This window comes from Netta rufina (assembly GCF_964035555.1).
Source record: "Netta rufina genome assembly, chromosome: 11".
Lineage (NCBI taxonomy): Eukaryota > Metazoa > Chordata > Aves > Anseriformes > Anatidae > Netta > Netta rufina.
In genome coordinates, this window is record NC_140134.1 from 1,024,981 (window position 1) to 1,041,257 (window position 16,277).

A 16,277-nucleotide genomic window follows, 5' to 3' on the forward strand; every position below is an offset into this window, starting at 1 on the left:
GATAATTATAGTAAAATGTGCATATCAAGAAATGAATACATAGCCTACAGTTACCTTTTTCAGCCATTTCTAGAGTTTGAATCAGCAGGCTAGAATTTGTGCAGTCATAGGGGTCTGTCACATCTAATTGCTATGGAAATGTATTCTAGCAATGTTGAATGATTATTGCAGTCTTATAGACTAATCCTGTGCCACTTGATTACTACATAACCTAATCTAAATGGCACTACTGAACTAATCTGTTGTTAAGGTTAGAGAAGGAGGAAGAGGTTACACTTTCAGCAGAAGCTTGGAAGTGGAAATTTAATAACAGTCATCCTAGCTATCTAAAGCGGCTCTTGACTACTAAGGGAGCCTAATGTTGTTGTGTCTGAGGATGAGAGAAACAGGAATGCAGAATGTGTCCATGATCTAGTGGTGTTGAAAGAAAATACCTGTGTACCAAGGGGGGAGAAAGATCATTATATTTGATGCCTCTGCTATTATTTGGAATTGTGGTTTTCTTAATCTCAGTAAAACTTTTTATGACAATGTTACCTTGTTTCACAGCTGAATAGAACTAGATTCCTAGAGCATATTTCTCTGATATTTTAAGGTTCTGTCAGCTGCCTTCAATATCCTTTCTAAAATGTTACTGTATGTTGGTTATGTTAGTGGATGCCACCAAAGACTTGTATATGACCATAAATGATACTTGGCTTTTCTTACCTACCTTAGTGAGCACAGAACTCCTTTCTTGTCACCCCTCCTACTCAGTGTACTGTAAGTTTGTGAAGTGCAGAGAAGGTATTAATTGAAGTACTATTGTAAATACCGACATTCCTGTTATTTTAGGTCTGTTTGATCAATTACTTTTCTGAACACTGGGACTGGGTCTTAATTGGTAAATGCAGATTGGGCAAACATTGATAGGGAAAGAAGTAAGTTAGAAATAACATGTAGCATTTTTATTTTAATATTACTATGTGTTTGGATAACTATGTGAAAGACAACGCTTCTTTTATGAGCCTTGATATTGTAATTGTATGCCTTCATTTTGTGAGCTTACTATCTTTGTGTTAAATCAGAATTTGTCTTGTATCAAATGGTGTCACTGATGTTTAGGTATCATGGAGGAGATGTTTGAAGCCACTGTATTGAGCTTGGTATTGTGATTTCTGCAAAGTGATTGTCAAATAGTATCCTATAGGCTGCTCTTCTCTTTGTGATTTATGTAAATGACACTTCTGGTACAACAGAGCTGTAAGTCCTGCCTTTAAACATCCCAAAGAATCCTTTTAGTAGTTTTAAATGCTGGACATCTGATGTTGCTGTTATATCACTAAGTACTGACCAAGTTGATAAGTTATTGATGAAGTAGCTATCTGAGCTCTTTGAATTGCTATTGATCACAGAGCTTAGTGAACTTTCCAAATAAAGTCTTTATGATATACTGTCAAATTAGTTTGGATATTACCTTTGGGGCAAGCCAGGGAATGTCCTAATAATCTGAAAATCTTGAATCAAATGCATCCTTCTAGAAACAGCTAGTTACTTTGGATGTCTGAATTGATCTCCAGAGGATGAATGCTCACGTCCTGAAAAATCACTTTCCACTAGTGCATAAAGAATTCAAAATAACTAGCCAGTTCTAAAGCTGTGATTGCTTTGTGGTGGGCAATACTTGAAGTGATAACCTGTCCTGTGTAACTTAAAGGTCAGGAGTTATCTTTCTCCCTCTTTCTGGCAGTATGCATACTATTTTCTTGTAGCTATTTATACAACATGAATATGTGAAGCAAGGTACACTCTGTGCTGCCCAAATGACTGTACAATGAGGGTTTCTGCTTTCCGAACAATCTGTAATTATTTGAATTGTGATTTTTCTTTTAGAAGAATAATGATCTGAAATTAGATTTTGGACCATGTCCTCCTCTGAGGTTTTAATTGCAGTCTGACATATGATTTGGAAAAATAACTTGCCAGTTTTAGTACCTCTCATAAAGGGTCTCATTGTTGCTTAGGAACCAACATAATGTCCATGAAATGTACTATCCACAGTAGACAGTAAAAGGGTTTCATCTGAAATATACATCTCCTGAGGGAGAATAAGTATGGCAGTGCACCTATGCCATCAAGAAGAACTATGGAGATAAACAAACTTCTGCAGTATTGGTAAGGCTCTATTTTACTGCCTCTACCTCAAAAGTTTTCTAAGAACACTATAAGCTCTAATTACACTCAAAACTAACCAGAAAATGAGTTGTAGGCAGACAACTTTTTTCTCTAACATGCTTTACATGTTACAAGTTTTCTCTAATGTGCTAACACATCAGATGTGTTATAACTATGGGAAAGCAGACCTACATGAAGACTTTTTTTTTGTATATAACTATTATCAGGTTGCTATTACTGCCATGTGGGAGGTATTGGCTGTGATTTGGCAGATGGAAGACAGCTCTCTCTGCTATAATTACGTTTTTGCTGTGGTACCTCTATTCCTAGCAAACACTTTGACCAACATAAGCAAAAAGTTGGCATAGAAGGGACCACTCTGTAAGAAAAGTAACTATAATTTTTGACTTTTTCAGGCTATAAATACCAAGCATTCTATTAAAGTATGTCAATTAATCCTGAGGAAAATTTAGGCTTTTGAAAAAACAAGAATGCATGAATATTCTCAACCCATTTTGCTTTCAAATAACTTCCTTTGCAAGAAATAGTTAACTAAGATATACCAGTTTAAAGAATATTGCACTTCCCCATAGCAAGCACTAACTGAGATACATCAAGTCATGATAGAACAAACCAATTTTCTGCATCATTTCCTGACTTGTTCCACTTGATGACCTTTATATAACCTCACTAATAATTCTGTCTTTCCCCTGCTGTGACAACAATGCTTGATTTGTCCAACATTTGTTATGTTGGACATAACATATGTTGGTTTGTATTGTATCTTAAGTTTCTTAACTTGGTCATGACACTTCAGAGTAGACTGAAATCAGAGACCACAGAAACAATGGAAAGTTTTTTCATTCTTTCTTTCTTTTCATTTTCATTTTTTCTTTCTTTTCTTTTTTTTTTTTTTTTTTTTTTAAATCAGTGATGCTTGTATCTAAATAACCTAAAAAGTTTTAGTGTTTCTTGACATAACATAAACACTTTGAAAGATTGAATGAAGTGAACCTTTTATAGTTATTCTGCAAGAACATTGTGCCATTTTTTAAAGAAACTTTTTAAAATAATCACAAAATATATAACAGTTTGTTGTTAACTTTATGTCAGGAATTTGGCTTAAGACTTACAGATCTTCTAATCAAAAATATCTATTTAGACACCGACAACATATCATTTACACAAAGTTAATTACAGTCATTCAAATCAAATCAGCTCCAGAAAACATAATTCCTCCACAAAAACAAAATAAAAGAACATTTCTGTTATGTCCCAGTAATACTATCTGTAGAAAAAATGTAGCATATGAATTTAAAAATTACCTGTGTTCTCCTCTTGATTTTACTGGAGAAGAGTGTTATCTTTCTTACGGATGTGCGTCTTTTAAAGATCTGGATAGGTTTTCTGGTGATCACTCTCTGTGGCATCTTTTATGCAGGTGCTTCTTGTTGCTAAGAGATCAGTTGCTTAGAGATGGAAGTTTGTTTTTTGTAATAGATCAGGGGCCATTGCAATTGAAAAGAGAATTTTGCAATTTTACCTCTCATCTCAGTATATCAGCTGCCAGTGATAGAGATGCACATGCCTAATGGTGATTAGAATTGTAATGGGATAGCAAAACAGAAAAGTAAACAAAGTTTAATCATGTTTGAAGTCTTTAAATATCAAGAAAATAGATTTGGCATTTAAATGGAAGTGCAGCTATCAGAAACGATACTAATTCTTTACCTATCATGTTTAAATCTATTATTGATTTCCAACAGAAAGGAAGAAGAAGAAAAGTCCAAGCATTTTATTCTGACATTGCAATTGCCAAAGTTGTAGATGACCTTTTGTAAGATACAGCCCTGCACAGACATTACAATGGTCTTAATGGCTGTCCTGTATATTTTTGCTTATACTGTTTCCTTTATATTCCCAGGTGGTCTAGCAACTCTTCATAATTAATGTACATACCAAAGGGTGGCTTCTCTGCTTTGTGATCCTTCTATTTCTTACTGTAGCTTTGAGCAACTTAAACAAACTTAATTTATGAAGATCCAAATGTTTTTAAGTACATTAAGCAATTATAGGAAACAGAAATAATGACCAAAGTCCTATAGAAAAAGGTGCTGATGTTATCAAAAGATGAGACTAACTCAGAAGTATGAATAAAGTATATGTGCCTGTTACTGCTTTAAAATACCAAATTATAAATTGTCTCAGTTTCTGCTATGGCAAATCCTGACTCAGCTGACTTTTCTGTAAATTTACCTCTGTGATTTGCAGTGTAGCATTTTGTGGAATAAATCAGAATCATCTTTTTGCTCAATGCTGTCAAGTTTAGAAAATCCAGTCACAAATGTCTGTTTTCAGCAAGGCTGTGTTATGTCCTATGGTGGTAAGATGTTATGCATCCTTGTCTCTTGCTGTCAGGCCACAAAAGTGAAATCTTCTCACAAAATGTTTTCATTCTTTTTATGAATTCACTCAATGCATTAGCATTTTAAAGAAGTAAGCAAGCACTTTTACTAAGAAAACCCATCAACTGGGTGGAAGGGACTTATATATAAAGGACTATGATCTCACTTGGAACAAAGGTATTAAAGACTTATGTACAATAGTTCTAGTGATAGAATATTTTTAACTCAGGGGAAGGCTGGAAGAGGCCTAGAATTTTATTGAATGCGAAATCTCTTTTGAGAAGCCTTTCTTAAATAAATAAATAAATAAATAATGAATGTAGACATTTTGGGGAAAATAAGGACTGAATTCATAGGGAAATGCTTCCGGAATGACTGTGACCTCATTGAAGGTACACAGCTTACACAACCAGAAGCCAAAATAATTGCAATCTGAAAACTGAACTCTTGTTCTTTTTCCATATGCATACACCCTTCCATATCTATTTATTATGCAGAGACTTGTTTACAGAATGATTTCACTGTATAATTTTCCTGGAATCAAAAGTACAAGCAGAATGGGCAGAACTTTAGTGTTTCTATTGTGTCCTGTATTTAGAGTTGGTCACAATAATGATTAAATTCTGGTGCATGGTATCTTATGTTCTGAATATGTTTCTTAAAATTATTTTATTTTAAAAAGAGACGACATCTGTTTTCAATTTTTAAGCCTAATTAAAAATTCACAGGGAAATCATGAATTAATATATTTTTTTTTGTTTTGTTTTAACAAGCTGATTCTATGTTCTTACCATTTGTAAACTAAGTATATTTACATTCTGGAGGAGATAGGTTTTGAGTCTGATTTTGATCCATTTTATGGTATATTTCCTGCACATTGTTAATGTGGGTGAACTAATATGAATGGTCAGTTTTGAAGATGATGGATTATTCCATGGGTACCAGGTGAAAAGAGCTTTATATACCAATACAAGGAAGTTACCATAGAAAGTTTCCAGCTCTTTCCCATGATTTTAATCTGTTTTACCAACTTCAGTGTTGTTTTGTTTTAGTAGCCAAGAAGAAGAACAACTTGTGTTGAACTTGCTAATTTTATTACTGTGTTTTTCCTTGAGTTCCCCATGTATTTTAGCAAAAGTCAAACTCACTATTTGTTGCTAGTGCAAACACTTTTTTTCCATGAAGGTAAGCTTTAATACCTCACCCCTCTTGTATGGTTACAGCTGTTGCTCACTGACTTTGAAGATAGCATGTGGTTATGTAGGTCACTTTGAAGCATTGGAAAATAACATGGCAATTAGAGAAAGTGCTCAGGGAGGCATTACAATCATTATTGCTAAATCACAATTAAAACAAAGATTAACTCAATTTAGAAGCACATATATCCTTAGATATTCTTTATTATATGTGCAAATGATAAGAATAAACCACTTTAGTATTAATATATTTTTAAAAGCCTCAGAATTAAGAGTTTGGTGCAACAAGAAGTGAATGCAAGGAAGGTGAAACCAATACAATTTATTTTTGTTATCATGAGTTGCTTGAGTTTTAGGGGAGTCAAAAATGATTTAGCCAGGTTCCAACCAATAGATGTTTTGATTCCTTGTACCACGATCCCTTTGTTTAATCAAAAGGACTGCTTTCTAAAAATTGAAAATCTGGTAATTTGTTGGGGCTTCTTCTTCTGACAGAAGTGTGGATCTACTTAGTAATAAAAAGAATTAGTATGTAAATCATAATTCAGGAGCAAGAAGCCTGTTGAATTGGTCATCAAGAGGGCACAAGAAGGGTTGAATTTTATGTAAATACTTGTTTATATTTAAATTAGGTTTTGTCAAGTCCGACTGTGGGATATATCTTTAAATCAAGTATTACTTCCATATACCAGAGAAAATATATTTCAGTTATTTCATGCCAAAGAATTCCCAGAACTCCGTATAATGCAACCAGAATGATTGGACTTGTTGTTCACTACAAAGATCTATAGTTGAATACTACAAATTCTTCAGTGCCTGAGTAGGCATTCAGTGAATTAACAAAGTTCTTTTTTATACAATTAAAAATAAGGCAAGGGCTTTTTCTAAATATTTTACAATAGCCTTTTGTGAAGAGGATGCAAAATGATCTTCATAGTTGAGCAGAAGGGTCCACAATCTTGTAGGGTCCCTGTGGTTCATATGATAACATTTATTAGAATTTTGTTTCACTGGGGACTTGGATCTGATATAGCAACTTTATACATAAAAAGAAAATAACTTCGATTAAATCAGTGGAAACAAAAATACTGATATATATATCAGTACTGTGAAACGAGTAGGATGGGATCAGGCTCAGATCTTAATTCTTCTTATGGCCTGATGGTTTCAGTGCACTTGTTAGGGTATGAGGTAAATGCTCTCCCTATACCAACAGTGCATAGCCACTGGTAAATCTGTCCCTAATCTACTACATGTTGTTTTATGATAGAAGGAAACAGAGATATCTGTATGAATGTATACTGTCAGGGCATGGCTAAAGAACTACCTAGCTCAGCGCTCCACCTCACAGAGTGGCCCAAACCAGCTGCTAAGTGCAGAGTATAAGCATTGGACAAATGTATGTAGTACTTTCCTCTCCTTTTATTTAAGGATAAAAGAATTTTAAATGGCAGTCCTTTCCATCCCTGTGTTTGCAGTAATGGCTACCTGTCTTTTCTAGACACTTCAAGAAAGAACTTGAATTTAGAAAGACCTAAATTCTTTTATTGAGGTGTTTTACTGCCACCTTCTCTCTTAACTTCTTATATGTACTGTTATCTTAAACAAGTTAGTTGTCAAGTAGTGCTAAGAGAGCTAAGACTACTGCAAGTATCTGTGTGCTCAAGTGCTTCCTTTGTTGCTTTCTAATTTAAAAGTATGTATCGGCCACGAGAATATCTTATATTAAAACTGTGAAGTTCTCTCTGGCGAGGAAATGTTTTTTCAACAAAACATACTTTGGATACAACAAAGTTTATAATTCCCTAAAATTGTATTGAGTGAATCGATTGAATTTTTAGTTTCTTTTGATTTTCTTTCAGGACACTGTTGAAGTACGTGGTACTAGTAAAGAGTTTTTCTTTTGAGACTATCTTCAGAAGACCTGTATTGTTGTCTGTTCTAACACCATGGTTAATTTGGCAATTCTGCTTCTCAGTTCTTCACAACTCAGGTATCTTCCAAAAGCCTCAAGTTTCAGAGTAATTTTAAGGTCTAAATTTAATTGCTATCCCCAGCTTCATGTTGTTAGAACCCTGCTGGCTTGAGGGAGAGAGATGAGGTGCTTTGGCACTGGGAACAGTGTTCAACATCCAGAGTGTCATGGTTGTGTTTCTTTTTCAGCAAAGTACTTTAGCTGTTATTCTGGATGGCGGGTACTGGGAAATGAATTTTATCAGTTTGTTTGTTTGTTTGTTTATTTTTAGAATAAAATAAATTTTATTTTATTTTATTTTATTATTAATGTATTTATTTATTATATTTTAAAATTCTGCTGGGTGAACAGAATAATACAGGCATGTATTTTAAAGCATAACGTAGCTGTAGGGAATTCCATCTCTCAGTAAACTCCAAAATCCCCAGCTGGGGCTCTGCTGAAAAGAATTAGGGTCTCTGAATTGAGGCCAGTTCGTGTGGTAGCTTACTCTAGATTAAGGAATGTATTGCTTTGCAATATTGCCCACAAGGTCAATTCCTGTCAAATCCTGAAGGAGAGCAGGTGATCTGGTAGAAAGCCAGCAGAGTTCTTGTTCTGTCAAACATGATCAAAATCAAGCCACCTGCTTTAATGCTACTGAGAAATTCTGATGGAAAGCATTCTTGGTGGAATTTCTCTGCCTCCCTTACTAAATTAACTGTGAGTGAGTGACATGTAACCACCTCCTGTCAGGCCTTCTGGGCAAATATGCTTTATTTTGGGAATTCAGAAGATGAGCTTTTATAGAAGTCAGTTAAGAAAATAGTCACAGGTGTGTAACATTGATTTGTCATTTGTTCCATCTCTTTTAGACACAATGTGCATGATTCCAGGATGTTGTCCTGGAAATTTAGGATGTTAAATCCAATTTTTCTGTCAGCCATTATCCAGGACTCAACTTAGTCAAGAAATTTGACTTCCATGTCATAATCCTACCTTTTAACTGAGAAAGAGAAAGTCTGTGCGTAAGCTTGTATGCTAAATGCTCCTATGCAAGGTGGCTAAGTAAATGGGGTGGCTGCTACTCCGCTAATATGTTACGTGTGAAAATCAAACATCTGTGTCTTCAGTGCATTTGTTCTGAAAGAGGTCTTCCACATGCTTCCACCAGCTACGGGGTACTTCCTCAGAATATCTGCTTGCTGCAACTTCTTCAGAAATGTTGGAGATATTTTTTTATCTACCTAAAGATAGAAGAGCTTTGGGAGAAGCTCATTATACCTTCAGGTACAGTCAAAAAGTGCCTCTGTTTGTACTGCTATCTTGAGATAGATACGAATCTTCAGAGATTATGACCTTTGGAAGTCTTTTTGGTTTGGTTTATGTGTTTCATTTATTTATTTATTTATTATTTTATTTATGGAAAGATCTTTATGAAAGTAGTTCTATGTGGGCTTGAATACCAAAAAAGATCTCTTCAGTAATTTTTATTGTCTGTCTGGAACAAATGTAAGAAAAGCTCACTAGTGAATGCTATGGCTGACTGCAGCTTCTTCAGGAACCATTTTCATTTGGTCTCCGTTGATGTTTGCATGCTCTGTGCTTCGTTAAAACCACTCCTTCCCTGAAGAATATATATGTCTACAGCTGCATGGGAGAGGGTGGACTAGCTCAGCTTTTCTTTTAGGGTTGTCATCACCCCAAACCTTTATCACTAAGCCTAGAGGAGGAGCTGCACACACCAGTTTGTGGTTTTGGCACAAAGATATTTTAGTTGCTGATAAAAATATGTACTTTACAGTTGCACTCTGTAAATATCATAATGTTAGCTGTTACATGACAATCGTCTACCTCAGTAGTTACTGTATGAACTAGGGCTAAATGGATGTATTGACCTTTGAGATCCTTGAAGCAAAATAATAATAATAATAAATGCAGGGTTATGTTGCTATTGTTGTTCACAACAGGCATTAGATAGCTGTTATTAAGTACTACTTTTGCCTGTTAAGAGGATTTAAACCTTGTAAAAAAAAAAAAAAAAATAAAAGAGCTGTAGTTTCTTGGTGACTTCCCACCAAACCACTCTTATTCTGTCCACATAAGACTGATAAAATAGCATTAAAAAACAGCCAGTGAAAGTCAAAATGGAAAGAGTTAACAGTATGGGTATTTTTCTTCTATTAGTCTCTCTTCATAAGTTCAGATCTTCAGACTATGGTAGGCTACACTTGTTAATTCAAGAAGTGCTACTAATTTTGAAGATGGGGACAGTGTGTTCTTGTCACACGCAGAAGCAGCTGAAATGAAATATAACAGGAACAGGTCATGGATGTGCCATCTAAAACTAAGTCTGTATTAACTATCTGGGGATCTACAGTTCCTTTAGCTTGTTATCTATTCAACTTATGTACTCTTTTTTTTTTTTTTTTTTTTTCTTCCCCTCTCTTGAATGGGTATTGAAGCTGGCGAGAAAAAAAATAGAGGTATGTGAAGACTTCTTTGCCCCTTCTGGGTGTGCAGGAACTAGGGAGGACTATCTCAGATTTTCTCTGTTTGCCCATGGATATAATGATGTAATTTGAGAGCAGCTTTTCAGGATGGGGTAAAAGCACCTCAAGAGAGCATCTGTTTCCTTGTACCTGAAAAATGGGCAGGCTACCTAGAGTAGTTTAGCATGAGTCTTCAAATTTCTATAGACTTATCTGACAGCTAAATACTTTTTATACTTTTTTTCTGGAGTTGTCTATTGCACCTTAACTTTTGAAAAGCTTAAATTGTTAAGCACTGTTTCTGTTGTTCAAATTATTCCTACTTGAAGGATATTTGAAGAAACCTCCTCTCTTCCCTAACTCCTACCATTTTTTCCCCTCTCCCTGCCACCACAGCAACTCCTGTAACTATTGTCACAACTATCCTCAAACAGTTATAGGACAATGATAAGAAGAAGGATTTTCAGAAAGTGAGTTTTAGAGTTATATAAACTCTCCTGTGTATCTGTCCAAGTTACGGAGTGTTTTCTGATCCATTTCTCTTATAATGTCATGGTGTTTTTTTCTTTTTTTTTTTTCCTTTTCTTTTGTTTTTCTCCTTTTTTTTTTTTTTTCCAAATACAAGAAACAAATGTTTTGAAGTGATACATGGAGAAATAATACCGTAAGTCTTAGCTTAAACTATCTTAGAGCTAAGTAGAATTTCAGGTTGGAAATGCTGCTTTAAAATATTTCCCTGTGTTGAAATATATTGTTCTAAGCTTCTGCATTTCCTCCATCTTGTAAGGCCCACAAGCCAGTTGTGTAAAAATGTAGAAACCATGCTATTTGTTTAAGCCCTCTCATGTAAGTGTTTGATGGAATATTACAACTTCATGCTACTTGACACCAGGCAGTAATTGTAGTTGTCTGCAGAAGAAGCTGCTGGCAAAAGCAACATAGTTGTGTGTGATTATGGACTAAAGCAACTGAAATTCCTCTTTGGCTGAGAGCTCAGAATTCAGGAGTTCTGTGGGAATCCAGCATGTGACTCAGAATTTTTCCCTAAAGCTGTGATCGTTAATATTATTTTTGACTTTTAAAGTTATGAGAAGTAAATATGCTTAATCTAGGTACTTCCTAATAAGCTGTGAAATGCAGACAAAGCAGAATTTGTCATAGCCTACAAAGGTAAGACTTCTGAATCATCTGTAATTATGTTTTGGGTAGACCTGTGCGGTGTCAAGAGTTGGACTTGATGATCCTTAAGGGTCCCTTCCAACTCAGGATATTCTATGATTCTATGATTCTATGTTTAGCAGCTGGCCCTAGAATGAAACGTTAGCTTGTCCGTTATGTAGCTGCTCACAATTAGTGTTGTGTCTATACAAGTAAAATGCAATGTATTTTTAAGAGCAAGTTACAACAAGCTAAACCCAAATTTAAGCAGTACTGAAATTTATTCCCCTGAAGAGACATGCTTGCTGAAGATTGTTTCAGAAAACAGCATAATGGAAACACTTTTTTGCAGAATCCTCTCAGATTCAGTGTTTGGGATTACGTCAATTTTAATATCTGAAACACTGAGGATTATTGGTAGTTCTTGATGAAGTTTTTGTAGATTGTCTCACATCACTGCAAAGTCCAGTGCCATACTCCTCAGTAATACCTAAGTTATCTGAAGGAAATATCTTGGCAACTGCTAGCAGAATGACCATGGTAGTTTGGTACTCTGCCTGGGGTATTTTACTTTGTTGTTTAGATCTTGGAAGGAAATTTCTCTGCTGCAGTTGTATGATGGAAACCATTGGCTCTGCTGTTAAAAATCATATGGCTGGTATATGTATTCAAGAGGAAATCTGATCCTTATTTTCCTTCATGACGTTGTTTATATTTTTAGGCTCGGGAGATGTCAAGTTCAGGAGATCTTCTACTAAAAAAAAAAAATAATCGATTAATAAGCTTGAGTAATAAGTAGGGAAATCAGGTTATGAGTGTTGTAAATGATGAATGTTCTTTTATAATGAATAAGCAAACCAGCTCTATTTCATATAAAAATTGTTGAGTAATCCTCATCTCTCCACGACATCTGGTTCTTTACTGACCTTTAACAGACTCTGATTTAATTCTACAAGACAAAAATGATAAAATCACTCATGCATAAGATCATTAATTAAAAAAAATATTAAATAAATAGACAGCTTTTCTTAGCATTCAAATGCACTCGTCAACTTCCAAATTTTGTCAATAAAAAAATGATGAAAATAATCTCAGAATTAGCCCAAAATCATGCTGCATCTGCTCTATGCTGGAAGAGTAATGTATTGTGGTGAATTACTTTAGAACTGTCAAAATACATAAATAAACCAATCAAAAAAAAAAATCCAACCTAACAAAAAAACTACCTCAACAGCTATTTTGCCTGAGGGAATGCTACAGTTCTTTCTCACTGCTAAACCTCCTTTTTCCAAATAATTTAAGTACTGATACCTGGCTTTCCCACCTGAAAGAAACTGTATAATCACATTGAATTGCATTGCCATTAAACATATGCTAATGTTAGTCACAAAATCTGAATCTGAAATACATTAAATTCCGTGCTTATTTCTGTTATGGAGGAAATGCTACAACTCATTTAAGGAAGTGCAGTGATTTTCTTCTTCTTTTTTTATTTGATTTTAGCCAGTGTGTAACAAGAGGAATATAATCCAAAACTTTCATGGAAATAAAAATCAATACTGTTACAAGTTAAACTCCCATTTTGCTTATTTTTGTAATATTCATGTGGTTATGATATGTGGAGACAAGGATGTGAAGTTTTTTTGCCCTATGGGCAGTTGAGTCAATTTTGAATCAAAATGTCCCCTGACATTATTTGAAGTTGAAACATAACAAAGAGTGCAAATGAATGGCAATGCATTAAGAAAGATGTCTCCTTGTTCTGCTAAATCCTTAGTTATATATACTTGGTCTGGTTTCCTAGCACTCCTTTTAATTGTCACGGAGGAATTCTTAAACTCTCCTTAAGGTATAGCTGACATATAAATGCAGGGTTCTAAAAAAAACTTAGTCTGAATAGGCAGTTCAAGTTGCTTTCTTTATAAAGTGCAGGATACAAATACAAGGCCATGGGTCAGTCAGTACTGTTTATTTCTGCATTCTTAGTAATGCTGCTTTGGTATGACAAAAAGTCAATACCACATCCTGTAGAGTTCTCTTTATTTTTTATTATTTTTTTAGGGTGGGGTGGGGGTGAGAATACATGAGGAGAAGCTTGTATAAAATAGAATTTTTTCGAAATAGGTCAGAGGTTGGACTCGATGATCTTGAGGTCTCTTCCAACCTAGAAATTCTGTGATTCTGTGATTTTGTGAAATATGTGACTAAACTAGTTAATGCAGGAACAATACAAAATTTTCAAAGGGACAATGCAAAAATAACCACAGAGTAATAAAGATGGGAAAAAAAAGGAAACAAATAGAAGGGATGAATGTCCTGGGCACTTCTTGTTTGTGATGCAGTTTCTTTTTATGCACCTTCAAGGAAAAAAAAAAATCAATAAAAGACAAGCAATAAAAAAGAGCCTTGGGAATTCACAAAGTGTTTTTGAGAGCAAAATACTTTTTTTTTTTTTTTAGGTCTACCTGTCATTGTGGACACAAAGATCCAGATCTTGATTTAGAAGGAAGAATGAAAGTGGACTGAACATGAAATTTCATGTGACAAAAAACAGTCTAAGAAGAAAAGGCAAGTTACCAATATGTTTCTAAACTTACCTTGCAGTGAGCTCTACTCTAAAGGGTTTCCTGAATGTCCTACTAATTGGCTAACATATTAGAAAATACATAGGTAGAAATCAACATAAACTGTATTGCTGTGCCAGCTGCACTTATTTATCTGAGATTAAATCCTTAGTTTATAGCTGTTGTTAAACAGTAAACACATTCATTTTAGGTATTGGTTGTTGAGATGCTGAACTACAACCGGCAATTATACTTAACTCTATGGTTCATCTTTTTTGGAAACTCTGATATTAACATAATATAGATGACAACAAAAGTTGTTAGACTAAGGCTGGGGAAAAAAAAAAAAAAAGTAAAAAGCTGTATAGTAGAAAAGTTAGAGCTCAGCTGCCCAAATATACCGCCTGCAATATAAAATGTACCTGCCAGTAGAACATCTAACATCTATGAAGAATATTAGATCTGATTATTGCAAGACCTCTGCACCTGCAGAAGGTATAGTCAGCACCTTAGAGACTGCAGTCCTATAGCATCCAGTCTGTCATGCACACTCAGAAGTCTGATAAAATTACTCTTTTTTATCTATTTTTAAATATTTCTTCTTTCTGACTTAATCTACTTGTTTAGGAAAGTATTATTTCTCAGGTCATGATTTGTGGCATTTCTTGGCCCTTTGTTGTACCTTCAGATCCTTTTCTATGGAGACCAGGAATAAAAATTCAGACTGCAATCTGAGAGGGTTCTTCCCAGATGTGGAATGTGCCAAATTGCTTGCTGTTGATGTGGGCAGTAGCTATAATGCCTGTAAAGGAACTAAGTATTCTGCCAGAGTGCCCCCTCCATCCTGTATTCCCAGAACAATTTGAATGTTGTGTCATAGCCATGTGCCATTTTGAGACCTGCACAGGCTTGCAAATTTTTTATCCTGAAAATGAAGAGGTATACAGCTCTGAAAGTAGGGGGTGGGGGTGCCCTGTTGCCAGTAAAACCTCAGTGCCTTCTGCGCTTTCTCCCAAAATAAGGCAAAATATTCAAAATAGTTTTATGAGCGTACATTCTGTAACTAAGTTACATGAGTAGCTTTACTGAAAATTGTAGGACTAGATAATTTATTTTAAAAATCCTTAAAATCTAGTAATAAAGCCCTAATAAAAAAGCATTCCATCTCTATCTTCATTTGCTTCCTATTCCTGTTGTGTGCTGACTAGAGATGAGATTATGAAATCTTTGAAATAGCGACGATCTTTTATGAAGTCTGTCTGAATAAGGACTACTGTAATATCCCCCCCTCCCTGAGTGGCAATATTACTGTGTGCATGGTGTTTTGTCCTTAACCTCAGGCAGGTATGTCTGGACTATCTATATCTACTCCATTAGCAGTAGAGGAAAGGCAATCATTTCTAGAATGTAATTCATCTTGTGTAGAAGTCTGTGTTGTGACTTAGTTTCTACATCCCTCTGTAAGAGGCACTCAGGTGCCACAGATAAGTTAGTTTAAAATTCCTATTTAGTTGGTCCAGTGTACATGATTTTGTCCGGTTTATAGGTAGAAATGTAGTTGGTAATTATTTGGTTACTAATAGAAACTACACTTCTGACTAAAGAAAATCATATTCTAGGATACTGGTAGATTTTGAAGATGAAAACAGCACATTATATTAAGACAGTTGTTTTTTAGTGTCATTCTAATGTATGATTTTACAGCCATGTTTAATATAACCTTTCAGTTATCCCTCTTAATCTTTAAAAGTGCAGTGTATTTTACTATAAAGACTTCAAAGGATATGTTCTGTGGTTTGAACTTAAGCTAATATATAGTGCATATAATAATCTACTGATACACCTAGCAGTTCTTTACTTGCAAATGTTCTGAAATCACATTGCCATCTCCTCCACTTATAAAATCTTCCAGTGCAGTTGGTGCATTTCTCTTGCAGCTGTCTTTGTGACTATTACTGCGATCGTATTTCTGAAAGTAGTAGATACATGCAGTAAATACTTGATTTGAGATTTCTTCTGTGATTTGTTAAACAGACTATTGAGTGCTCTCTTGGCTTTATAAATAGTCTTAAGATACATGTTTAAAACGTGTATAAAGCTATAACAAATGAATAAGTAGAAGTGTTCAAATAGGAAAATGTGGTTTTAATTTCCAGTGAATCACAATGGTAAATAAAATTAATGATGAAATACTGAGAAGAAACAATCCGGAATTCTGTTGGTTTTCAGTCCTTTCTGACTGAAAATTACCAAGAGATACAGCTAGCTATAAATGGCTTTTTGTAAGATTGCACTGTGCTCAATGTTTAGCAGTAAGAGGAATGGATGCAATGTATACCCAATCTTGTGTGGAC